The 21,627-nt window shown below is 40.7% G+C and overlaps 1 protein-coding gene across 3 annotated transcripts in view; it reads left to right on the top strand.

Moving 5' to 3' along the window:
• ATXN7L1 (ataxin 7 like 1) overlaps positions 1–21,627 on the top strand; it is a 350,136-nt gene that overhangs the window by 1,424 nt on the left and 327,085 nt on the right. The window lies entirely within an intron of this gene.

Genomic DNA, 21,627 nt, shown 5'->3' with positions numbered 1-21,627 from the left:
GCTGGTCACCATCTCTGTTTCCCCAGCATGGAAATACATGGCCTGAAATGGGACACAGTGAGTAGATAGGTCACCTCAAAACAAAGCAGGTGAGTAAAGTCACAGCCTGCTAGAACTGGGCATCAGACACACATGGCCTTCATAGATAAATTGTATCTTCTTTGCTTTTACAAGCCTACCATATGCAACTGAGACCTATGAGCTTCAAATGGCAACTCCAGAGCCCAGTTTCTACTGAGCAGATGGATGGGTTCATCTGAATTGTGGTTTACTAGCTAATATCTTCCAAGCAGAGCTGATTGAAATTGGAGGTAGGGGGAAGGCACAAGGTGGCAGAAGAGTTCGGTGGGAAGTAGTTGGTGAGAAGTTTGGTGGCCACCAGAGCCTTGCTTATCCAAAATAAATTGAGTAAACGACACTAGACTACAAATATGATCGTCAAAGCCTAGGCTCTCAACCTGCAGGAAAATTGAAACCCACTGAGGTATATGGAACTCATATTGTGAATTGACACCAAACACTGTTTATTTTTTCTGTCCAATCATTTTCCAAACACCCAATGAGAGGAAATTTCGTGCCTCAAAAAAAAAAAAAGCATGATGGAGGTTAAAATGCATGCATATTCAAGGACAGTTCTCTAGCATCATGTTTCTGCTAATTAAGCACTTTGATTGGGAATGAAACCTGAGTCTAAAAATGTTTGCTTCTAAATATCTTAGTGTGATCTCGACATGTGTCTTTAAGATGCACAAGGGAATAATGTCAAGTGGACTCCGCAAAAGTGGCAGCTTATTAGTGCTGAATGTTCATATGTGCAGGCAATGGAGAGTGTCACTAGAGATTGATTTCCTTCACAGATTAACTCTTGAGATCTTTAAAGGCTTATAGGCCTCAGTTATCAGACCATTTGCCATTAAAAGTTCTCCTTAGGTGGCCCAGGTGGTAGGACAGTGGGTGAAACATTGTACTCTTCAACACAAGGCCCTGGGCATCTCATTTGTGGTTCCCTTTCTTCTCTCTCTCCCCCACCCCTTTCTCTCTCATCTTTAATGAACATAGAATTTTTTTTTTTAAGTTCACCACAAAGGAAGATGAGTTTGTGAAAACCTTTAAATTTAAATTGAATAAAGATCTTCAGATATGGAGCAGACTCAGCACCTCTCCAGCCCTAGTGGTAGACTATGACTTTAAGACACAAAATTCTTTCTTTTTTTTTTTTTAAGAGACTTATTAGAGAGAGGGAGAGGGAGAGGGAAAGGGAGAGAGAGAGAGATAACACCAAAGTTTCATTCTGGCACATATAATGCTGGGCATCCAGCTCAAGACCCCAAACTTTGGAGTGCCCATGTTTTATTGACTGTGCCACAACACATATGTTCTCCATCCTCCTTCCTTCTATTTCAAAAGACTTGATCTCAGATTCTCTTTACCTTGTGAGTAGCAAGAGTCTTTTAAGGAAAGGTGAAAAGTCCTCTTTTCCTCAGAAGTTGTAAATGGTACGTCCTGCTTATTATGTCCTTTGTCCTATAAAGGTACAAAGATTTAGCTCCTAATTATATACATTCGCATTAAGGACACCCAGTGTTCAATGTAACATGCAGCTGCTGACTTCACCAAAATAGCCATGTATGGGCTGAAATCTCTTTGTTCATAAACCTGGTGGAGCAGAATTGTATTAGTAATTCCTGAGAATTTCCCTGGTGTGTGCACAAAGTTTTCTTTATAAACAGAGTAGACATATACTAAATATACATCCATCTCCCAGTGGTATGTGTAAGGGTCCAGCTGGGACACTGGGTTAGATTTGGTGGCCAGGGGCTCCAGAACTGCTGATCAAATTATTCTTGCCATGGACTTTTTTTATTGGAGTCATCTTGCCGGTGAAGGTCTTGGGATGGAGACTTGTTGGTAAATGGGTCTGTGCAGGACATAAAGTGGCCTCAGTGTGTCCATGCATACTCATGCATGGAATGACCATGATGCTCTTAGCAGTAAGCAAGTCTTCAGACAAAACGTTGGCTTTGATAGCAATGAGTCAATAAAATTAAGCTGAAGAATTCCAACTGAGAAACAAAGGAATATAATCTAGATTTGGATGTGAATTTTCTTATTGTGGTAAAATAAGTGTTATATAAAGTGTAGCCTTTTCAAGTGTATAATTCAGTGGTTCTAATCACATTAGCAATGCTCTATAGCTGTCATCACTGCTCATTTCTCAAAACTCATTATGTGGACCAGAAACTCTGTACCTGTGCATTAGCTCTCCATTTCCATTCCCCTCATCCCTGGTAAACTCTATTCTATTTTGTGTCTCTTTAAATTAAAAAAAAAAAAAAGTCCTGTTGTGTTGACTTATTTTACTTAGCATAATATCCTCATGGTTCATCCATGTTGCAGTCATATTAGAATCTCATTCATTTTTATGACTAATATTCCACATATATACATGCCCTATTTTGCTCATATGGTGATGGACATTTGACTTGTCGCTACCTTTTGGCTATAGGGAATAATGTTGCTATAAATAGGGGAATACTATGATTTTTTTTTTATAGACTACACTCAGGAGAGGAAGATAAGCTAGAAATGTGGAATCATCTTGCCTTCTGCCTTTTATTAGGCACAGCTTTGGAAGAAACAGAAGGGACTTGAAGACTTTTTAAAAATAATTTCATGACTGTGATAAAATTCCTTCATTCCTTATTTCTTTAACTTTTTCTGCTTTGATTCTCCACCTATATCGGCAGGATATGCTAGCTGATATCTCTGTCTGCAGTGTTGTTATTTCATCTGAAACTGGCTAAATTCATGTTCAAGAGAAATGTGGCAATCACTTATGAATCTTGTGCAGTCCTCACCTAGCTTCAAAAGGTGTTGCTAATTTCATGCTGCCATGTGGTCATAGGGAATTATATTCAGGATAGAATGGCTCAACGAAAGGAACAGGGCAGTGGGCTTTAGGGCAGTCTCCTAAGTTTTTATCTGTGACCTTAGGGACATCAGTTCCCTTTTCTGGTCCTGGTCTTTCACTTGTGATACATTGTGATGCCATATCCTCTAAGGTCCCTTTGATATTGAGACCTCTGAACATGAATGTACCTGCATCTATATAATTTTTTTAAATTATTTATAAAATGGAAATATTGACAAGACCATAGGATGAGAGGGGTACAATTCCACACAATTCCCACCACCAGAACTCCATATCCCATCCTCTCCCTTGATAGCTTTCCTATCTATTCTTTACCCCTCTGGGAGTATGGGCCCATGATCATTATGAGGAGACAAGCATTTTTTTTTCATAATTAGTATGCTATCTCCCCAGTTCCAGATACACTTTGTAAAATTTTTTTAAATATTTTTTTATTTTATTTATTTATTCTCTTTTGCTGCCCTTGTTGTTTTATTGTTGTAGTTATTATTGTTGTTGTTGTCTTTGTTGGTTAGGACAGAGAGAAACGGAGAGAGGAGGGGAAGACAGAAAGGGGGAGAGAAAGATAGACACCTGCAGACCTGCATCACCGCCTGTGAAGCGACTCCCCTGCAGGTGGGGAGCCGGGGTTTGAACTGGGATCCTTATGCCAGTCCTTGTGCTTTGCGCCACCTGCACTTAACCTGCTGCACTACAGCCTGACTCCCCAAGACAAGCATTTTTTAAAAGAACATTGAGAGGGAGGGAGGGAGAGAGAGAGAGAGAGAAAAAAAAGTATCAAGTGCTCACATTAAAAACATCTTAATCTACAAACTGGGTTTATTTTCTCATTTTATAAACTCTTGGTGGCAAAAATCACTGCATCTCCTGCTCAAGCATGTTCTGCTGCAAATAGTTTGTGAATGGTATGAGGCCTTTAGGACTCTGAGAAAATTGGGGGTCTGAGTCCACGGCCTACACGGTGCCCTCCCCGACCCCCACACCAGAGCAGAATGAGTTGGCTTTAGTCAGTTTGGAGTAGTCTGAGATTGTCTAAGAGGTGGGGAGTTCAGGAACCTTCTTAGGCTAATCTAAGATGTGAAATGAATTCAAACAAAGAATTACAAAGAAGACCATTCATCTCTCTATACTTTTTCAGTAGTTTTTGTTCTTTAGTTTTGTAGATTTATCTGAAGACTTTTTTCTTTTTCTTCAGTCTAGTTGGAGAATAGCTCGGTGACTTAGAAAGATGACTCCTGTTTCTAAATTGCCTCACCTGAACTTTTTCTTTTCTTTTTTAAAAGATGTTAACTCATAGGTTACCAAAAAGGGAGAAAAAGAATGGGCTGAAAGGACCAAGGAGGTCCAGTGGACTATGGTGGTGAACCTGGTGTGGCAACATATATCTTGAAGAGGTGTGAAGTTGTACTTCTAAAAATATATACAATATGGCAAGCCCACATTACCTCAATAAAATAAATTAAAATACAAAGAAGTGAAGACAATAAGAAGCTGCATTCGTATAGCTCATTAAGTGTCCTCAACTTTATACAATGGAGATAACAAAAGGAGTGGTTTGAAGTATAACTGAGATAATAGAAAAGGGTTTGGGCTGGTGTCTATCTTGTCCTTGCCTTTTTTTTTTCTTTCTATATTGAGGGGATTAATGGTCTGCTGTCAATAGTAGAATATAGTAGTTTGTACATGTGTAAAATTTTTCAGTTTTCCACATAACAATTCAACCTTCTGCCAGCATGTTCCCTGAACCCCCACCCCCCAGAGTCTTTTACTTTGGTGCAACACACCAAACCTAATCCAAGTTCTTCTTTGTGTTTTCCCTTCTGATCTTATTTTTCAACTTCTGTCTATGAGTGAGATCATCCCACATTCATCCTTCTCTTTCTGACTTATCTCACTTAACATGATTCCTTGAAGCTCCATCCAAGAAGAGGCGAAAAATGAATCCATCATTTTTAATAGCTGAGTAGTCTTTGCTTTTAAAATGATACAATTATCATTATTAATGAAGCTAGAAAACTTTATTATTGCACTTAAATAGGATTTTTAACTAATTGATTATAAACATAAAAGATATACTGTATCCAAATTGCCACTTTTAAAATATTTTATTTAACGAGGTAGATATAAACACATGGAAAGGAAAAGAAAGAAAAACTAAAGCACTACTCAGCTCTGGCTTATACTGGTGCTGGAGGTTGAACCCCGTTGCCTCAGGTACAAAAATTATTTGTATAACTATTATGCTGTCTCCCCAGCCCAGAAATTTCATTGTTAAAGTAAATAATTTTTTTATCATTGTTGTGGTTATTATTATTGTTGTCATTGACATCGTTGTTATTGGACAGGACAGAGAGAAGTAGAGACAGGAGGGGAAGACAGAGAAGGGGAGAGAAAGACACCTGCAGACCTGCTTCACCGCCTGTGAGGCGACCCCCCTGCAGGTGGGGAGCCTGGAACTCCAACTGGGATCCTTGAGCCAGTCCTTACACTTTGCACCATGTGTGCTTAATCCACTGCACTACCACCTGGTCCCCTAAATCATTTTTTTAATGTTGAAATTTTAAGTTTTTTTAAAGTAAATCACTTTATCATAATTTTGTAATGCCAATGATTTAAAAGCAATTTCTGACACACACACACACTTTTGTTGTCACTGGTGCCAAATATTTCAGCTAGAAAGAGACAAAGAGAGAAAGACACTATAGTACTGAAGCTTCCATCGTGTAATGATACTTACGTTTTTGAAGGAGGTTAGTGAGTGTGCAGTTAGTGATAAATTTCATCAAGAGCTGGAGGAAAAAAAATGGTCATTTCTGACTAAGAAGATTTTAAAGAGTTTTCTTCTGGGGACTGAGAGGTCTACAGAATAATTTTTTTAAATGATTAATAGATGGTCTGGGATCTGATCACAGAAGAAAAGTCCTCAATCAATTCTTGTCTGGGTTGTTTGGAAGCCCACACTGTTTATTTCATGAATCTGTCTGTGTTATAATTTTCCCAGATGTTTTGACTCAGTGCAGTAAACTTGTGAAATTCCTCCAATTTGAAAACAGTTCTGGGGTCAATGAGATCTTGTTGTGACTGTAAGAGTCTGCTGTTCTCCTAAAATGCTAGTGGATTGAGGCTAGAACCCAGGAGGAAGCAAGGAACGTGAGAAGTGTGTTCAATTTAGGCCTAGGAGTCCTGCAGTTAAGGTTGGCTGACAGCAGATTGGAGGAAAAGATGGCAACTGACATGGTAAAAATAAAATAGTCTCAGAATCCAAGGCAGGGAGGCCAGCAACAAGTGGTGGAGATTTATGGTAAGCTGAGGAAGGCTTCCCTTTATCACTCCACAGACAACTCTGCTATCTATGCTAATAGGAGATGTGATGACACTGAGTCCACAGATTACACAGATAAACTTCATTTTCACCATTAATTTCAACTTGTTTCTCCATTAAGCCTATATTCCTCCCTTTATACTAACAAGAGACAACATCTGATCACTTTGTCATTTCATTATCATTTCTCTTCTCTTGGGATGAAAGGACCAGAGTGATCTAAGAGTCGTAACAATAGGAAATTGCAAAGAAGTAAGGGCTTGGAAAATGAATCAGATGTATCCAGCCAATAGAGAAGAGAGACAACCAGGACTCAAATAGAAAGTTTAGAGATGGGGCCGGGTGGTGGCACACCTGGCTGAGCACACGTGTTACAATGCGCAGGGACCCGGGTTCGAGCCCCCAGTCCCCACCTGTGGGGGAAAGCTTTACTAGTGGTGAAGCAGTGCTGCAGGTGTCTCTCTGTCTCTCTCCCTCTCTATCACCACACCCTTCCTCTTGACTTCTGGCTGTCTCTATCCAATAAATAAATAAATAATAAAATTTAAAAAAGAAAGTTAAGAGATGGGAGTTGGGCGGTAGCGCAGTGGGTTAAGCGCATGTGGTGTGAAGCACAAGGACCAGCTTAAGAATCCTGGTTGGAGCCCCCTGCTCCCCACCTGCAGAGGAGTCGCTTTACAAGCTGTGAAGCAGGTCGGCAGGTATCTTTCTTTCCCCCTCTCTGTCTTCCCCTCCTCTCTCCATTTCTCTCTGTTCTTTCCAGCAACAACAACATCAATAACAACAACAATAACAACTATAACAACAATAAAAAAGAAGGGCAACAGCAGGGAAAATAAATAAACAAATTAAAAAAAAATTTTTTTAAGTTAAGAGATGTCATTTTCAGTATCATCTTCTTTTGAACATAGAAAAATTCTCGACTGAGCATCTGTTTATCCATACAAGTATTTCCATATGCCTGAGTTCTGACTCTTTCCAAAACAGGAAGTGAGGCCTGGTCAGCTCACTTTGAAATTCGGTACGTCTGTATGTGCATTGCTTTCTAAGCACCGTTACACTCTACTTGGTTCTCATCACCTGCCATTCAAGAATAATACTTTTTATCTCTAGGAAATGTATAGTGTTATACATATACATGTTTAAATTCTCCTTTAAAAAATTTCCATACAAAATTTTCGAAGTACGCAGTAGAAAAGAAGGCCCCCCTCAACTGACCCCAGCTGTTGTGTATCCTTCCAAAGATATCCTATGTCCAGGTAGATACATGTATTGCTTTTCTTCATTACCACTCCACCCCAAGTGGTAGTTTACTGTAAGTGTTACTAGGATTTTGTCATTTTCACTGATTTCGGAGACTAGTCCATATCAGTTCCTAACGTGCTGTTATGGTCTTTTTTTGGAATCTGCTGAGAGGAATAATAATTGAAGCTTCAGGTGTCTTGCTTAGGTTTTTTTTTTTTTTAAGATTTAAAAATTTTTTTTATCTTTATTTGTTGGACAGAGACAGTCAGAAATTGAGAGGGAAGGGGGTGATAGGGAGAGAGACAGAGAGACACCTGCAGCACTGCTTCACCACTTGTGAAGCTTTCCCCCTGTAGGTGGTGACTGGGGGATCGAACCTGGGTCCTTGCACACTGTAACATGTGCGCTCAACCACGTGTGCTACCACCTGGTCCCTTTTTTTAAAGATTTTATTTATTTGTTCATTTTTAACAGCAATGCTCAGCTCTACCCTATGGTGGTGCTTGGGATTGAGCCTGGAACTTCAGAGTCTCCTATGTGAAAATCTTTTGCATAATCATTATGCTATCTCCCCTTCCCTTGATTAGTTTTAATACATTGCTTCCCCCCACACACACACACACTTCAGCATACATTTGAGACTGTGTCAGCCTCACTACATTGCTGGCACTGGGCTAGACCTGGCACACCAAGGTGACAAAAACACAGCCTCTGTCACAACACTGCCATCCTAGAAGCAGAGGCAGACATCTAAAAAGTCGTGATGACTACTGTGATTGCTTTGTTCTGAAAATGAAAACTAGGGTGTTGTTTTAGGGCACAAATGGGAGACATAGTTTAGGTTCCAGTAAACCACTCCCCCACACACACATACACCCCCCCCCCCCCAGGAAATTTTCACTGAAGCTAAAACTAGGGGAATGAATGGAAGTTATCCTTAAGTAGGATTGGATTGGACAGAATAGAGGGAACAAAAAGGATGAAAGTCCAGAGGAAAAGAATATAGAATGTCCTAGAAACTAAAGTGTCTTGCTAGAATGAAGATAGCAAAGCACAAAAAGTCAGTTTGGTTGGCAGGATCATTCACCTGGATGGTGCACCTGCTTTGTCATACACATGGCCCATGTTGAAGTCTGGCCCCTACCACAATTGAGAAAGCATTGGTGCTGTGATATCTTCCCCTCTTTCCCTCTGTCTCTCTACTATATTGTTTCTATATGAAGAAAGAAAAAGTTGGAGCTTCAGAACTATAAACCAAAAAAAAAGAAGAAGAAAAGTAAAGTAAGAGTGAAAGAAGAGAGGAAGGAAGAAGAAGAAGAAAAGAAAGATTGAACTTAGTGATAAGAACACTGATATTTTGTGTGAAAACTAATTTATGATGGGGACTGTGGGTTGACTAGTAGTACTCTTGGATTTCAGCAGCACCTCTCCCAGTCTGAAATAACCAAAACAGTCTCCTGGTATTTCTGAATGTATCTTAAGCACCAACATCCCCTCCTTCGAAAACCGTGGTATAAAGTGAGGCTCAAGAGGTAGGAATACAAAACAAAACAAAACAAACAAACAATATACCAAAAGATTCTCAAAGAGTTTTCTAGAAGCTGCCCATGTCCTAAGGCCTACATTCCAGGTGAGTCAGCCTTTTTGAACACTCAGAAGACACAGATGTAGCTATGACTGTCCTCTGGCACTGGGCTACATTTGGCAGGCTTTAAAGGGAAGCAAGATTCTGTCTCCTGAAGGCTTCCAGCAAACCCTTGGTTCCATTCTGTTGTAAACAGTGGCAATCATAATATTGAAGTCTGACTCTGGGTATTCCAACAGCTTTTCACTGTGGGGTAGAGGAGACCCCCAAGGTGCCGATTCCAATAATAGCAGCATTTATTGTATGGTGGCCCTTGATGTCAAAAGCACCACAGTGAAGCAGTAAGAATTTCAGTTTATATTTAAAGTCAGACTGGAAATACAACTGGCATTCCGTGCAGTTTGATTACCCATGGGATTTGACTGAAATGGGGATGTACATGATGAAGAGCTCTGTGGCTGGCTTCAGAAATTCTGTGTTAAGGATGGGAAAACAGGAAAGAAAGATCTGCTTCTGTTGCTTTCTGACTTGTGTACCAGATGCTCCGTGGACTTCTTTAGGACCATGAGGTCATGGCCATCCTAGTTGATGGCTCACAGGAACCTGCTGCCTCTGCTTCAGGACTGATCTGCAGGCCTGGGGTGTAGCTTAGGGACAGAGCTTGTGTGTGGTCCCTAGGGAAGTGACTTAGCATGTTCAATGCCTAGCACCATGTGAGAGAAAGTTACTCAGAGGATGGTAAAACCATACGTTGGTGTTTCTCCCTTTCTCTCCTCTCCTATCCTTCTTTCCCTTGTTCTCATATTTCTTCTCCTCCTACTTCTTTTCCTCCTCTTGCTCCCTCTGTCTCAGAAAAAGGTATGCAATAACGGTGACTCAGGAAGGCTGCTCAGTGGTATTGTGCATGCAATATTTTTGTTAGCATCATATATATATGTGTATATTTACATATATATATATATATATATATATAAAAGTTTAAGCAGATTTATTTCCATGTGGATTGAATTTATATCCTTTGGGCTAGCCTTTTATGTTTTCTTCATGATATCTCTCATAGTGAGATCCTGTGCTAGTCAAATTCCTTTCATCCCATACTCTGAGGTAGCCCAATGTTCACATCAGACTCTAGGATCATTTGTGATAGCCATAAGAGTGATATCACTAAGATAGTGCCAGTGGCACTATGCCCAAAGAAGAGCAACCAACAACTGTCACAGACAGGACACCACTGGGAGAATCCTAGTACATGGTCGTGAGGCTCACACCATAGAGACCAATAATGAGCACATGGGGAGGGTAAAGGAGTTGCTATGTACTTACTGTGCAGCTGCTGTCTCAGGGTCTCCTCACCTTCCATTTCCTCCATAGAGACAAGGAAGCCCATGTGCACATCTACCCAGTCCACCCAGCAGTGAATTAGGGCTTCTTCTAGGCAGTTCCCACTTGGATGTCTCATGGGAATGATGGGCACAACCTTGTGAGGTTTGGCTACTGGGGGTGTGATTGTGACTGCAGAAATCCAGCATGACCATACTGGAGAGGGAGTGGGTTGGGTTCCCCCCACCCCGAAATTGTAGAAATAGGATGTCTATATCATTCTGTCCTAAAACTCCCAGTGCAGTGTTCTGCCAACATTGGGCTCCCAGCTAATACTGTTTGCCTGATTCAGTCTTACTTTTTATGGCAGAGCTCAGATTGGCCACTTCAGCCAAATGGACCTGGGTAGGACCCTGAGGCACTTGAACTAATGATGAGAGTCTGGAAAATTCCTTCTTTTGAGGCTTCTGAGGCAGAGCCTCCCAGTCAGAGGCTAGAGTTGGTTCACCCTGTTGCATTTAAGTAGAGCTGGAAGACCTCTTTGGGGGAAGCTGTAGATGCTTTATCCTTGTACCTGCTTCATAATACAATTCTGCTTACCAGTTTTAAGGGATCATGTGTTTTAATAAAAAGGAAAACCAAACCGCAATATATAAAGAACTTGCAAATCTCAACAACAAGACAACAAATAACCCCATCCAAAATTCGGGGGAGGACATGGACAGAATATTCATCACATAAGAGATCCAAAAGGCCGAGAAACACATGAAAAAATGCTCCAAGTCTCTGTCAGAGAAATGCAAATAAAGACAACAATGAGATACCACTTCACTCCTGTGAGAATGTCATACATCAGTAAAGGTAACAGCAGCAAATGCTGGAGAGGTTGTGGGGTCAAAGGAACCCTCCTACACTGCTGGTGGGAATGTAAATTGGTCCAACCTCTGTGGAGAACAGTCTGGAGAACTCTCCAGACCTACCCTATGATCCTGCAATTCCTCTCCTGGGGATATATCCTAAGGAACCCAACACACCCATCCAAAAAGATCTGTGTACATATATGTTCTTGGCAACACAATTTGTAATAGCCCAAACCTGGAAGCAACCCAGGTGTCCAACAACAGATGAGTGGCTGAGCAAGCTGTGGTATATATACACAATGGAATACTACTCAGCTATAAAAAAATGGTGACTTCACCATTTTCAGCCGATCTTGGATGGACCTTGAAAAATTAATGTTAATTGAAATAAGCCAGAAACAGAAGGATGAATATGGGATGATCTCACTCTCAGACAGAAGTTGAAAAACAAGATCAGGAAAAAAAACACAAGTAGAACCTGAACTGGAATTGGTGTACTGCACAAAAGTAAAAGACTCTGGGGTGGGTGGGTGGGGAGAATACAGATCCAAGAAGGATGACAGAGGACCTAGTGGGGGTTTATTGTTATATGGAAAACTGACAAATGTTATGCATGTAGAAACTATTGTATTTACTGTTGAATGTAAAACATTAATTCCCCAATACAGAAATAAAAAAAAAAAAAAAAGAAGGAAAGAAGGAAGGTGTGGAAGAAAGGAAGGGAGATAGCATAATAGAAAAAAAAGAAAGAAAACCAAAGGGGGTGGGCAATAAAATATCTGACAGAGCATACATGTTGCAATACACAAGGGCTCTGATTTAAACCCAGGTCCCTACCTGCAGGGGAGAAAGCTTCATGAGTGGTAAAGCTGTGCTGTGGGTGCCTTTTTTCTCTCTCTCCCTCTGTCTCCCTCCCTTCCTTCTCAATTTTTCTTCTGCATTTATTTAAAATATATTTTTAAAGGGAAACACTGTCCAAGGCAGGACAAAATAGCACCAGGTCACCATAGTGAGGAAGATAAAAGTGACTCAGTGATGCATGCTTTGAACATATCAGCCTTCCTGCTCCATGAAGCTACTGTGATTCTCTGAGCAAATTCACTGTCTAAAGACACGTTTGGCACCTGCATGTGCAGGTGTGTGTGTGTGTGTGTGTGTGTGTGTGTGTGTGTGTGTGTGTGTGTGTGTGTGTGTGTCTGTAACCCTATAAACCAATAGATGGTGGAGCCCTGGGGGAGCCCTGGGGTAGGAAAGATGGTAGGGAAGCAGGACATCCAAACTAGTGACTCTATGCAAGTTATGGAAGAAGCTTGGGACACAGTCTCAGTATGGTCCTTTTAGACCAAGGTGTGGCTCTTTTTAGAGGTATTTGACCACAAAATGGCATGCACTGTGTGATCCCACTTATATTTGAGACTCCTAGAATAGTGAGAGAGAGAGAGAGAATGGGAGAGGGGGAAGGAGAGGAGAGAATGGTAGTTGCCAGAGACAGGGTAGCAGAGGAAGATAAATGTAGAGTTAGTGATTAATGGATGCAGAGTTTCAGTTGGAGAAGATTTAGAAGTTCTGGGGATGGATGTTGATGTTGGTTGCAAAATAGTGTGAATGTATTTACCACCACTGAATTATACACTTAATTGGCTAAAACAGTCAATTGTGTGTGTGTGTATTTTGCCACCAAACTAAAAGTACATCAGCAGTGTGTGCCTGGAAGGTTCGTGATTAGCTTCTTTATTTTCAGAATAGTAATAATTGTGGGTTGACAAGATAGCTTACCCAGATAGTGCATCTGCTTTGTCATATTCACAGCCCACAGTTGAGCCTGGGCCTCACCACATTGAAGGAAGCTGGTGTCCATTCCCTCTCTCTCTCTCTCTCTCTCTCTCTCTCTTTTATGTGAAGAAAAGAAGTCCTTTTCAGTGTAGAAGCCAGTGGGCTGCTGCTGGAACCACCCAGGCTTCACTTCAGTGAAATGCTTTCTCATTCCAAGACTTTGGTTGGGTGGTCTCCGTGGTCAAAGTGCTAGCCTGGAGGGAATCTCAGGCACTGATACAAACTGTTCCTTTTGGGAAGGTGTTAGCAAAGATGGTTGCCAAGCAACTCCAGGGGCATCTATCTCCAGTGATGATTTCTCACATACTTTCTTTTTTTCCCCCCTTTTGAACATCTTTTCAGCTGCTTTTCAGTGCTCATCCTGGTGCTAGAATTGTTAGTGTTTTCTGAAGGTCACATGCCTTTGGATGATGGAATGGTTATAGCTTTTCAGTACTTGCCACATTAGAGCTGTGCTTTTGCTGGGCCATGCGCCTGCTAAGTGGGTGTGAAAGACCTTTGCCTTCTTCAGCCACAGTGATGCTCTAGTTGTCACTGGCTCTGAGGAGGGAGTGACAAAGAAGATGCTGTGATGGGAGTGGCTGAGAAAACGACTGAATGTATCTCCCATGTGAAGAGGACCTGGCAGAGTGGAAATGTCCACTTCCCTGTGTGGATTTTCTTGCTCTCTGTTAACTGGGGTACTTGTATTTGATGCCTGGTGACCTGTCTGGTCCTGAATGAGCTGAGTCTCTCTCTCTCCCTCTCTCTCTTTCTCTCTCTCTTTCTCTCTCTCCCTCCCTCTCTTCCTCCCCCACCCCTTGGCTTCAGAGACCAGTGAGCCCTTGATATATGCTTCCTCTCCTCTTCAGTCACCTCATCATCAGTGTGGGAGTTCACGTGACCTACCACAGGCTTTTCCCTCCTCCTTGGTTCACATGCCCATAGTTTGCTTTTTCTACTAGGGCCAAGAGCTGGACTATCTTGTTCAGGTGGCAGTCTGCCCCCAGACTGGCAGGAACAAAGGAAAATTTCAGGATATTGACCCAATCACATTTGGGTAAGGTGACTCCTTTTGACCTCCCCACTAATGACAACCCTGTTACCTTTGTCACCAGACCAGAAGCTTCTGTTCCCTTGAGCTTGAGCAAGATCCTCACCACTTTCCTTCTTTACCACTGTCCTTTGTTACCAACTCTTGTAGATGCAGAGCAAGGTGAAAGAGAGTATAGCACTCAGATAAGTCCTACCAATTTCAGAGGCTTAGATCAAACCCTTCCTGGACGAAGATAGTAAAAAGAGACACGCCTGTTTGTTTAAACAGATTAGGAAGCCCTTTGCTTGGGATTATTGAGAAATTAATTCAATGGGAAGCTACCTTACAGATTTGGGGAAGCCATATTTTCTTTGCCAAAGTTTTGGTGGCACCTAAATTCTACTCCCCTTCTGCCAGTTCCTCCCAGCTCCTCCCTCTCAAGCCTGGCTTTGACTGTTAGCATTGCTGCTTGCTCTGAGTGTCAGTTCTTGTGTGTCTGCCGGTAGGCCAGGCCGTTCTCCACATGATGCTCAGCTCAGCTTTCCAGTGTGTTGCAACTGATAGCCCCTAATATGTGCCCTTACTGCATCCCCAGTCACTCCAAACTCCAGGTAAGCACAGGGCCTTCTTTGCATCTTCTCTCACTTACAAGCTCTAGAAAGATTCTCCCTTCCTTTCACTTCCTTTCCCCTTTTTTGGCCTAAGAGCAATCCTCAGTTCCAGCAAAATAACCCACTTGGAGAGCAGGCTTCTTTGCCATGTGCACAATCCAGGTTTGAGCCTGGCCTCCACTGCATTGAAGGAAACTTTGGTGCTCTGGTCACCCAACTTTGAGCCAGGATCCCCACCACCTTGAAGGAAGCTTCAGGGCTGTTGTCTCAATCCCTTTCTCAATCTCTCCCCCTCCCCTCTCTCTTGTTGTCTCTCTCTCTCTCTCTCTCTCTCTCTCGCTGTCTGTGTGTGTGTGTGTGTGTGTGTGTGTCTGTCTGTCTCCTTCCCTCTCTACTTCTCTGTATTTCTGTCTCTTAAAATAACAGCAACAACAAAACACTATTATCTTTTTCTGGCTTATTCTCAACCTATAGGGTGCTAAGTTTGGCTAGGCATCAAATTTGCTTAAGAGGGACATATCTTGATGTATCTGTATGTTCCTCTCCCTCATTTAAAAACACTTAGTAAAAATAAATAACAAAATCTATTACAACAATTTATAAAAGTAGTATTCAGTAGTGTTGAGAGCACTCGCATTGTTGTGTGGTCCATTCTTCCAAAATCTATTCATCTTGTAAAATGTAGACTCACTATCCATTAGGTAACTCTACATTTACAGCTTCCTTTTAAAAGCAGTCTAGAGATGACCTCAGAGTTTCTTTCGCTTATCTTTGAAAGTTGTTGAGATGGGGGGCCAGTGGCGGTACACCTGGTTAAGCTCACACATTATAGTACACAAGGACCTGGATTTAAGCCTTTGGACCCCACCTCCAGGGGGAAAGCCTCATGATGGTTAAGCACATGTGGCATGAAGTGCAAGGACCAGCATAAGGATCCTGGTTCAATCCCCCGGCTCTCCACCTGCAGGGGAGTTGTTTCACAGGCTGTGAAGCAGGTCTGCAGGTGTCTGTCTTTCTCTCCCCCTTTCTGTCTTTCCTTCCTCTCTCCATTTCTCTCTGTCCTATCCAACAACAATGACATCAATAACAACAATAATAACTACAACAATAAAACAAGGGCAACAAAAGGGAATAAATAAATATTTTTTTAAAAAATTGTTGAGATAGTAAGAACTTTCAGGACTGCTGAACTTTCTGCTGGTGGGTATTTAGATCCACAATACTAAAGTGTTCAACTTACATTGTGCATTGAAGCCCAGGATTCTCCATGGGTTCCTACACCAGCAGGAAAAATTAAGTACAAAAGTGCTACAGTTTGGATTCAGAATCACAGACATTTGGGGCAGCTTAAATTTTTTCAACTTCTCACCACTTCAACTTTTTTAGATAGAAAGGGGAAGACAACACAGCACCAAAGCTCCCTGCACTGTTGTGGGGGCTGGGCTAACCCCCAAGTCACGCACGTGGCAAGGCAAGCATTCTCCCAGGTTATCTTGCTGGACTGACGTTTCTCAAGTTTGATTTAGTGGTGACCTCTACCTCATGCCGTGTTACTTTTTTTTTCTCTTATGAGAAAAAAAGATTGCAAGATTATAGTATATGGTTCCACACTACACTCACCACCAGAGTTCTGTATCCCTACCCTCTTACCTCCCAAAGATGACCACCATATTTTTTAGAATCAGTTTCCTGGCTTCTGATTTTGTGTGTGTGTTTGTTTTCCTCAAGTGCATGTGTATCTCATCTCTGAGTTCCACGTCAGAGTGAAGCCATCTGGTAGTTGTCTTTCATTTCTTATTTCACGAAGCATAATCACTTCAAGTTCCATCCATTTTGTCCCAAAAGACAAAGTAGCATCCTTTTTTCATTGCAGAGTAATAATCCATGGAATATATATCCTGTAACTTCTTTAACTAGTCATCTGTTGATGGACATTTAGGCTATTTCCAGTCTTTGGCTGTTGTGAATAATACAGCAATGAGCATAAGGGTGCATATGCCCTTCAGATTAGTGCTTGAGTGTCCTTTGGATAAATGCTTAAGAGTATACCCTGCTTCTTTTTTGACTGTCCATCTCATTATAAATGTTTACATTTTTAACATATATAAAATAGGTCATTCAGTGCACCACTTAGATTTAAAAATTAGTTCACACTTCATCTTATCTGCTCTCTTACAAAGATATATTTCTGTGCCATTTGAAAATAAGTTGTAGACATCTTGACACTTCTCCTCTAAATATTTATCATTTTGACACATCTTGATTGTGTAACCTTGAGCTACTCAAGTTCTCAGAGCCTCATCTTATATAAATATGTATGTGTATTTTTGCTGAACCATTTGGAAAGTCACAGACAAAATGACACTTCATTCCTCCTTCACCAGGCAATTCCTAGAAATAAAGGCTTTCTCCTCTATAATCATAATTCCAACATCACACTTAGGAAACTAATGGTAATCATTTAATAACATATAACATCCAGTTTATAGTCACAGTTCCTCTGCTATTCCTCAAAAAAAAAATTGTATAAGTGCTTATTTCATAGCTAATAAGTAGCCAGAATCGTATCAAGGTTCACAAATTTCTTCTGGTTGTGTGCCTTACTGGTTAACCACCGCCGCATCTTACTTGACTGCTATGTCTCTTTAGCCAGTTTTAGTCCAGAGTAGTGTCCCTCCTCCATGGATATGTATATGAATATATATATATGTATATATATGTATATGGATGTATATATTCTTCAAATAACATAATTTCTTTCTTTACAACTTGTTAAAAAGAAAGTTGTTTCTTTACAACTTATATAAGGCAAAAATTGAATCTAGGTGAGGGCCTCTGTATAGTTTGCCTATTCTCCCCATGTCTGTGTGAGTTTTGTGGATGATCTGGCTTCCTTCCTCATCCCACAGACACACATGTGAGGTCCATTGGTGCATCTTGGTTGCCTTGGTCTGAGTAAGTGTGTGTGTGTGTGTGTGTGTGTGTGAGTGCACCCTACAGTGGAAGTCGTTCAGTCCAGAGTTATTTCCCGCCTACACTGTCTTCAGCTGCCATGATAGGCTGCCACCACTACCCCCCTACAACCAGGATGAGTGAGTCAGAAAATAGATGAGTAAACGTATGAATCCAAATGTCTTTGAGTTTTTTGTTTTGTTTTTTTGAGAAGTTTGGAGTTGTTTTTGTGCCTTAGCATCTTGATTCTGTATCAGTTCACCTAGAGTAAAACTGGTTTTATCATGCATTCTTTTGCATAAGAACACCAAGTACTTATTGTATATATATATATGCATATGTGTATACAAAATGTGTGTATATGTGTGTGTGTAACTTCCATCTAGAATTCCTCACATTTTGATATGTCTGATCACAATGTCATAAAGTCATTTACCATAGTTTTTCTGCAACCTATTTTTATTCCATACTGGAAAGTATAGTTAAACTCTCAGATTTGGGTTCCAGGTCTTCACAAGACTACATCAAAGCCATGCTGAGTGCTTCCTTCATTAAGCATCTCATCAGGAGGCATATGATGTGAAGGTCTTCTGTTAGTAGATGATCACTTGTTAAGGTGGTGATCACATCTTCTCCTTCAGTTTTATGTATTTAGTTAGTTATTTTGGATAGAGACAGAAATTGAGAGGGAAGAAGGAGATGGAGAAAGGGAGAGAGAAAGACCTGCAGCACTGTTTCATCACTTGTGAAGTTTTTCCCCAGCATGTGTGGATTGAGGACTTGAACTTGGGTGTATGTGCACTGGAATGTGTCCACTCAGCCAGGCATGCCACCACCCAACTCGTGTTCACCTCTTCTCTTATCACAGAGATTAAGTTTTCCTTCTGCAATAACTTGTGTCATTTCTGTGGGTGATATTTTGGCAATTCATAGAATTGCGTTGGCAGCCATTGAAAATCCTTGCCTAAATTTGTTGGTTTAAGGGAACATTGTGGAGTGGTCTTTTAAAGATTTTTTAAATTAATTAATTAACTAATTTTTTAATATTTATATTTATTTGTTATTGAAAAGAGGCAGAGAGAAATTGAGAGGAGAGGGAGAAATAGGGAGGGAAAGAGACACCTGCTGCCCTGCTTCAGCACTTGTGAATCTTTCCCCCTACAGATGGGGACCAGGAGCTTGAACTCTGGTCCTTGTGCACTGTAACGTGAGTGTTGAGCCAGGTGCAACATTGCTTGACCCACCTTTTAAAGATTTTTATCATGCTGATCTACATTTATTGGCTGACATTCCTCTGTAAAGAAGACCTTTCTTGTAGATTGGGAATAAGCTATTTAATTTCTCCTTAAAAGGCAAAGTAAAGTTTATCTCCTGTAATTACCAATTTTCAGGGTAAGGAGATAAATAGCCACAATTTAAGCTAAGAAAGGACAAGACCAAGGATTGGGTATGAACATTTCAAGAAGTGCACGTGTAATATGAAAATCCATAGTGAATGAGCGATTTTAGGCAGAGAGTATGAGCTTTGTAGTGCAAACACCAGAAGAAAGGCGTGATCACGTCTTGTTCGGTAGAGTGTGACTTTAACATCATTTAGTAACATTATTCCACATTCTCAAGTGACCCTCTTCTAGTGTGGGGATGAAAGACAATAATTTATACTTAACATGTCTTTCTCCCACCTTGCACTAGTGCCCAGCGTTTAGCCTGAGTCTGGTGAAACTTTCCCCTTCCAGGTGGGGACCAGGGAGGGGCTTGAACTATAATGTCTGTGCTTAACCAGAGGTGCCACTGCCTAGTCCCGCTTTCCTATTCTTTATCCCTCTGGGAGTATAGACCCAGGATAATCATGGGGTGAAGAAGGTGGAAGGTCTGGCTTCTATAACTGCTTCTTCACTGGACATGGATGGTGGCAGGTCGATCCATAATCCCAGCCTGTCTCTATCTTTCCCCAATGGGGTAGGGCTCTGAAGAGGTGGAGTTCCAGGACACATTGGTGAGGTCATCTACCCAGGGAAGTCAGGTTGGTGTCATGGTAGCATCTGCAACTTGGTGACTGAAAAAGGATTAAGATATAAAGCAGAACAAATTGTTTAGTAATCAGAAGCCTAAAGGTAAGAATATAGCAGATGAGATTTGGGGTCTCCATTTTGGAAAAAGCTAGTAGGTCTAGTTTAGGTATGTTCCGAGGGGCCCAGGACTTTACTAATTTTTACCTGAGCCTGACAGCTAACATGCAGGTGGACCAAAGATATTATCTGAGGAAATGGTGTCAGAGTTGGAAATAGGACTAGAAAGCTGGATCAGAGTAGAAAGGAGCTCCCAAATATGGGGAAAGTATATAAATATGATCTTATTTGAGGGCAGGGTTGGTTTGGTTTGGTTTGGTTTGGTTTGGTTTGGTTTGGTTTGGTTTGGTTTGGGGTTCATTCTGGAGTATATAGTGAAGGGTGTGTAGTAAGAGTCAACTTAATGTTTGAAGGTTGAATGAATGAGTGAATGAATAAATAAATGAATGAATGCTCCATCCCAAATGGCTAGTATGTTTTCACATACAGATATATATATATGGAACAGCTCCAGTAATGGCCTAACAAAGACTATAAGTTCCCCTAGAAATTTGCTTTTGGGAAATGGAGATATAATACTTCCTGGATCTGACATTACTACTAAAGAGAAACAGTTAATATTAAAGAGAAACAGTCCATAATTTATTCCAGTTGTAGGCCTACTCAGTCTTTAATGCAATTCAGTTTTTATGAAGTTGAGTTTTCAGAAAACAGGCCCTTTTTGTTTGCTAATAAATGTGTGTATTTTGCTTTCTCTGTTCAGTATCCAGGGAGTGTGGGGGGGGGAGCATTATTCTTTCTCTCTGTCACACATGTATTTTTTTAGGTCTTGCTGTCCAATTAGTCTGTAAGTTCTTTTCTGTTACAATAAGTGTTGTGCTAGTAAATGTTTTAACAGTCTGCTCCTGAATAAATTTGCACATATGTATGTTTATTATGCATTTTACAGTTAAAAAATCTGTTGAACATACAATTTACAAATAATGAGATATTTAATGCTCTTTATTGTAAACATCAAATAGCCAATCAATTCTCACAGAATACTCTTTTGGTGGTGTTGATTTCTCACCAAATTATTATATTCCTGGACTATCAGTATTGAAATTGGCAAGTATCTTTATAACATAAGTGTTGGTGAATACTTTCATCAGTCAGCAAGTGAGATGAAAGTGAAAGAATAAAGATATACGTTGGAACTTTACTCAGTTGTTGTTAAGAATGACTTCCAGTCTATGGCCATACCACCCTGAACACGCCAGACCTCATCTGATCTCAGAAGAATGACTTCCTCACTGAATTAGATAAAAGTAGTCAAGTACTGAGAAAATTTGCCCTCATATTTTTTACATATTATTCACAATACAACTATCAACCAGGTATACTTTTAAATCTGCACTACTAAAATTTCCTCCATCACTTTGTTAAATCTAGATAATGATTTGTAGACTTTGGTGATTCCCATGGTGTAAACTCCTTCCTTCCCCTCCATGTTTACACCAGGGTCCGTGTTACCATCAGTGAGCTCAGAGTTCATAAGAGATTTGCATTAGAGCACTGTTACAGAGGATTACTATCATAGATATGCATTCAATGTAAATAGAGCAACAGTCAACAAATTATGGGTCCAGCAGCAAAATCTGTCTGCAACTTGTTTTTGTAAATCAAGTTTTATTGAAACATAGTCACATTCGTTTATATATCATCTCTGGTTACTTTAATTAATTAATTTATTTTTGCCTCCAGGGTTATCACTGGGCCTTGGTGCCTGCACTACGAATCCACTGCTCCTGGAGGCCAATTTTTCCCTTTTTGTTGCCCTTGTTGTTTATCATTGTCGTTGTTGTTGTTATTATTGTTACTGCTGTTGTTGTTGAAGAGGAGAG

This window comes from Erinaceus europaeus, chromosome 8 (genome assembly GCF_950295315.1).
Source record: "Erinaceus europaeus chromosome 8, mEriEur2.1, whole genome shotgun sequence".
In the NCBI taxonomy this organism is placed as follows: Eukaryota; Metazoa; Chordata; class Mammalia; order Eulipotyphla; family Erinaceidae; genus Erinaceus; species Erinaceus europaeus.
The sequence above is the reverse complement of the archived record's forward strand: the minus strand, read 5'-3'. Positions and strand labels throughout refer to the sequence as shown.